Genomic DNA, 6415 nt, shown 5'->3' with positions numbered 1-6415 from the left:
TTTTGATATTTTCCTTACCCAATCAGATTTAATTCGTTTTAGTAAGGTTTTAAGGGTCTAATCCGATTAGGTTCAGTTTTATAATCCTAATTTATGCCTAGGGTTTTAGTTGAGAGTTCAAGAAGAGAAAAGAGGAAAGGATCAAAACGTTCATCGAGGTTCTTGAGTTTTGTTGCGGATTTTCGCCATGGGTTTGATCCCTAAGAGGTATGTAAGCTTCAATAGTGTTGAGTTTTTTCACCCACACGCCAATCATGTTAATTTCAGTGAACTTCGTTCTAGAAAGTTGAAAGTTTGGTGTTCTTGAATTATGTTCTTGAAATTGGCTTTCGTTCTTGAGTTTAGATGAGATTGATGAATTCTTGAGTAAATCGTGTTGATTTTAGATTTGTGTTTGATTATATTCTTGTGTACATGTAGTGGGTATCTGAATCTAAAGAGAAATTGAGAAAAAGAATCGAATTTAGGTGAATTAGGGTTAGAAAGCGAAGAAGAAAAAGTTAGACAGAAAACAGGTACCAGGTCCGCGTCGCGGACCTGTTCCTCAGAAGTGAACTTTTTTCTCTCCGCATCATGGAGAGATCGCGTACCCCACTGTCTCAAATATTATTTTTGACCAAATATTATAATTCATCTCCGCATCACGAACTTGCTCCCCAAGCAGTGTTTTTCAATCGTTTCTCATGATTAACTATCTAAACCTCATTTCATCATTACGATATCCTTCTTATCACAAATCATAACCTTGAATTCATAATTCAAATTCAAGGTAGAGCTAAGAGTTAAGTCTTGAGAGTTCTTTCAAGTATTTTGAGAAAGTCCCTTTGAGTCATTTTGAGGAGTCTTCTACAATTTCAAATAACTTGTTTTAAGACTTGAGCAAGTGAGTATGAGAATGAGGAGAATGTATTCATGAGTCTACTTTATCATCACGAGATCCTTCATATCATGAACCATAACTCTTGAATTCATAATTTACATTCGAGAGTTAAGAGTAGAGTTCAAGAAAGTCTTTGAGTTCAATTGTGAATCCTTTGAGATCAACTATGGATTTGAGCTAAAGTTTGAGGAAGTAAGTATGAGAATGACAAGAGTCATATACATGAGTTCCATATTCTTATGTTGACCCTTGAGTCGAGTCGTTCATGCCCATAAATTTCGCATGAACTCCATAAGTTGAGTATCTTTGAGAGGAGTAGTATCCTCAAGTTCTAAGTCATTGAGTTCCCAACCCTTTTGAGATTTTATTCCTAATCATGGACTATTACATGTTACCCACAAAGTCCTTGAGTTGAGTTGCTCATGCCCATAATTCTGCATGAACCTTATGAGTTGAACATTCTTGAGATGAGTAGTATCATGAAGTCTTTGAGTTGAGTATTCATGCTCATAATTCCTCATGAGCCTTATAAGTCGAGCAATCTGGAGATGAGAAGTATCATGAAGTCCTTGAGTTGAGATTTGTTCATGCTCATAATTCCGCATGAACCCTCTGAGTTGAGTATTCTTGAAACGAGCATTACCATTGAAGTTCTTGAGTTCTGAGTTGTTGAGTCTCAAGTATTAAGTTCTATGTATGGTTATTGAAAACCTTGAATTGAGTCGTTCACGTCCATAATTCGGCATGAACTTTATTCTGAGAAGTCTATCACAAAATTTTCTAAACTTGTTTTTAAAACTTGAGCACTTGAGTTGAGAAAGAGTTAAGTTGGGTTCATTTTCTTTAAAATGATATATCAGAATAAGTATTCCCAAGAGTAAATATTTTCACATTTAAAAGATGAGGAAACTGAGATTTCCAAAAGAGTTTTGAGTAACATCTCTTTTTAGAGAAAGATTTTGAGTAATAATCTCAAACCACAGAAAGAGTTATGTTTTTAAACATATGAGCTGAGTATATTTTGGGAGTAGTATTGAGCACCGATATGGGGGAGAGTTCATACAACTCACAACCCCCATAAACCATGTAGCCAACGTGGATAGAAAGGGTCATACTTTTTAGATGATTCTTTAATGTTTTTTAGCATAGACTAGTGGATCCACTTAGTTGAGAGGTCTTATGCCCTGGCAAAGTATAAGACAGTTCTGGTAGCGTGGGCGAGACGTGTATCATCACATAGCTCATAGTGATGGTTGTCGGTTAGAATCTCCCACAGAGTTATATTATATTTTATTATATACAAATTGAGTTGTTATTGTATTCTTCAATACATTGAGTTGCTATTTACTGTTTTAAAAGCTTTCCATATATTGAATCTTTCATTATTGCTTTATCTTGAGTTAAGTATCCAGAGTTGAGTATGTTCAGTTAAGTATCTTGAGTTGAGTATCATATCTTTGAGTTGAGTTTAGTTTAGTTTAGTGAGTTGAGAAGAGGTAAGTATGTTTCTTTTTTATCAAGTTCAAGCTTATGTTATGATTTAGAATTCCCCTTACATGCTCGTACATTTCATGTACTGAGTCATTTGGCCTACATCGTTTCATGATGCAGATACAGGTACTCAAGAATATCAACAGGCGTTTCGTTGATACCACATGCAGTTCGAGTTAGCTATGGTGAGCCTCCTTGCTTCCGGAGGGTTCCACTTTTACTTTCAGTTATATCAGTTGTTAGGATGTCGTGGGTCTTGTCCCAACTTCCATCTTTGTCAGTTAAAGGCTTCATAGATAGACAATAGAGTTTCTGTTCATTTATTTTATTAAATGTTTTAAAGACTTAAGTTGCCTATTTATGGCAAGTTGAATATATTATTTTTATTCAGAGTTATCTATTCAGTATTGTTCAGATTATCTTAAAGTTGAGTATTTGAATTTAATTCAGTTTTAAGCTTTTGCATGCTTAAGCTAGTCTTCCGCTTGTAGTCAGCCAGGATGAGGGTTCACTTTGGGACCAGCAATGGTTCTTGAGTGCCGGCCACGTCCAGAGTGTAGACTCGGGTCGTGACAGTGTCCCTTTTGTAGAGCTCAACTTTTGCCCACATGAAAAAATTTCATCCCCTTAATTTGGAATGATTTTATTCTATTTTGCTTGTGATTCAAAGAGTAGATCTGTGTTTATTTCGCTATATTTTGAATTTTCTTAGTGAAAATTCTAATTTTAATATGAAACTTGCAAAATTGTGTAAGACTTTTTTTTAATGTTCATCCAAGTGACAATGTCATGATGAAACGATATATATGAATTGTATTACATTCCTTATCAACCTAGAAATAACTTTTGATATTTGGTAATGTTTTAAATTAGTGTTACATATAGTTGAAACAATATTTTTAATTTTCGCATACATGAAATACTATTTCTTATTTAATTCAAAGTTAAATATGTTTATTGAAATAGTACAAAGGAGCAAAATCAAATTTATGAATAGTTGAAGGATAAAAAGTTGTAGTCACTACATTAAAGGTCTCAAATTTAAATCTTAGAAATTGAAAAAGAAAATCTATTAAAAGTGTCTACTTCAGAAATAGGTCCTACAATATAGTTTTCATATTTATTCGAGCACCAACACATAATGTGAAACCAATAAAGAATTTAGCAACAACAATTTGGACAGTGTGAAATTCTAGTATGGGACAGGAAATTAAATAACAGGTGAAGCTCTCCTTATATACAATATGAAGATTGACTTCAAGTCAACTCGCAGCTGGTCTTGACTTTCATTGTCTCAATGAATTATAGGGCAAAATTATATTCATTTTATAATATTCACACTCATTAATCATATTGATAATTTCCATGTAATAATTTTTCATAGAAAAAGAAGATAAGGAGCCTCTTAAGAACACTAAATTTATTTATTTTTTCAAGTGTACTAGCCGGTGGTAGGGCTGGCAAGGGGACGAGGACGGGGACGGGGACGGGGACTGGGGGACGGGACGGGACGGGGGACGGTTCTGGGGGATTTGGCCGGGACCGGGATTGGGGGGACAAAAATAAGTCCCATCCCATCCCACTATATATACGGGATGGGACGGGTTTTGGGGGGACGGGACGGGACGGGGGATTTTTTATTTTTTATATACTTATTTATTTGTATTGAAATTATATATTATTGAATAACATTTTTAGTTTATTTGATTTTTTTTCAATAACATTTTTAGCTAATAAATAATGCTTAAGTTTTGAAATTTCAATTTCAAACTTCAAATTTCAAACTTCAAATTTCAAATTCAACTTTCAAATTTCAAACTTCAATTTTCAATTTTCAATCTTCAAATTTCAAATTTGAGAAGTTCAAATTTGTATTTTAAATATTTTAAAGTAATTTAAACTTGAAATTTTGATTTTTAAATTAAGTATTTTAAAGTTAGTTTAGTATATATGTAAATATGTATGAATATATTAAAATTAAAATGCAAGACAATAGTTATATAAAAAAGACTTAATAAAGCCTTCAAATTTATTCAATAAAATCTAATTGCAACTTAGAACTTAGAAGTTACAATTTACAAATATTAGTGGAGTAACTAATCTACGCAACCACCTTCTAGGATGGGTTCTGTTTCAATAAGTTCTCATATGTAAAACTAATATTTGTTACAAATATTAGATGAGTAACTAATTTACGCAGCCACCTTCTAGAAAGGGTTCTGTTTCAATTAGTTCTCGGATGTAATCTAATATTTGTATTCTCCTTTAAAATTTAATTCTAATTGTCGCATCATATCGACGGTAACATCCTCGGGTGTTGGCAAACTTGCTAGAAACTCTTGTGACTCTAATTCATCATCACTAGATCCAAGTACCGCATTAATCCAAGCTTCTTGTTTGGAACTTAACTTTGGCAAATTATAATTTCTCCTATCGGCGTTGACCCAATCTCTAAATAAAATTGATATTTCCAAACTGTCTTCCGCCAATGAATGTCTATGATCGCCAAGTTGAAACCTTGCCGCACTAAAAGCAGCCTCTGATGCAACTGATGAAGCTTGAATAGCTAGAACATCACGAACTATTTTGCTCAAAATTGGAAATGCAACTCTCCGCCTCCTCCACCATGCTAATAATTCTTCATTGCCATCTCCGTCTTCCACTGTTTCTAAAGATTGATTAAGATATTCTTCAAAATCATCACGGTTAGTAGAATTAAGACCAAGAAAATCTCGCATATAACTTGAAATTCGAGCTTTACTCCGAGGATTAGAAGTTTGACCAACTTCTTGAGTATTTCCTGTAGTTCTATATTTTTCATACAAAATTTTTGCTTCTACTTTTATGCTACACTTACACATTTCACACGTTGGATTTATTTCCGGTAAAATTTCTAAGGTATCATAAAAAGTGTAAACAAGTCCCTGCACACCTTGTAATTTATAGTCAGGATGAAGTAAAGTAGCAGTTAAAAAAATTTGAGGAATAGGAAAAAAATATTTTTAAAATTTTTCAATCATACCTTCAATTGCAACTCTAAATTTTTCAATTTTTTTGTATTTAGAAAATTGAATTGAAATAGCACAAATATTTATGAATACAGATGAAATAGTAGGATAATAAATTCCAGAAAACATGGTTGTAGCATCATAAAAAAGTCTTAAAAATTCTAATAGTTCATTAGTTTCTTCCCAATCTTCTTCACAAATTCTATCTAATAGGTCAGCATTATGAGAATTAAACACCATTTGTATGGGTCCTCATATTCGTAAGCAACTGAAAACATTTCGTAAAAAGAATTCCACCTTTTTTTAATATGTCTTGGAATTTTTCTTGGTGGCAAATCACATAGTACACAACGTTCATTAAATTCCCTAATTCTAGCAACTCTATTAGCATAAAAAATCCAGGCAACAACATATTCAATTTTCATACAACCACATTCAAACAATGAAATACCATCTTTTACAACTAAATTTAATACATGTGCAACACATCTAACATGAAAAGAATTAACATCAATTGGACATAATCTAGTTTTTAACATACTAGCAGCGTTTCCATTATTAGATGCATTATCTAATGCGACAGACATTACTTTATCTATAAGCATGTAATAATCTATAACACTCAAAATATTTGAAGCTAAATATGCACTCGTTTTTTTCTCTACACATTCTTTATAACGTAAGATTCTTTTTTGCAAATTCCAGTTATGATCAATCCAATGTACTGTAACAGTTAAATAATCATGTCCATTAACACTACGACTCATGTCCGAAGTTATAGACACTCTACAATCTAATATGCTAAACATACAACGAAGATATTGACAATGTTTACCTTGATATACAAAAACATCAGATTTAACAGTATTTCTTGAAAAACCTCTATAATTAGGATTATAAGTTTGTTGAATATATTCAATAAAATCGGGATGTGAAGGAAAACTATAAGGTAAACCACAAACAAAAACCATTTTAGCTAAATTTTCATGATCTCTTTATTATATTTACGTTGTGTTAGTGGACCACCGGGGTTAGA

Source organism: Solanum stenotomum, chromosome 10 (genome assembly GCF_019186545.1).
Source record: "Solanum stenotomum isolate F172 chromosome 10, ASM1918654v1, whole genome shotgun sequence".
NCBI classification, from domain to species: Eukaryota; Viridiplantae; Streptophyta; class Magnoliopsida; order Solanales; family Solanaceae; genus Solanum; species Solanum stenotomum.
The sequence above is the reverse complement of the archived record's forward strand: the minus strand, read 5'-3'. Positions refer to the sequence as shown.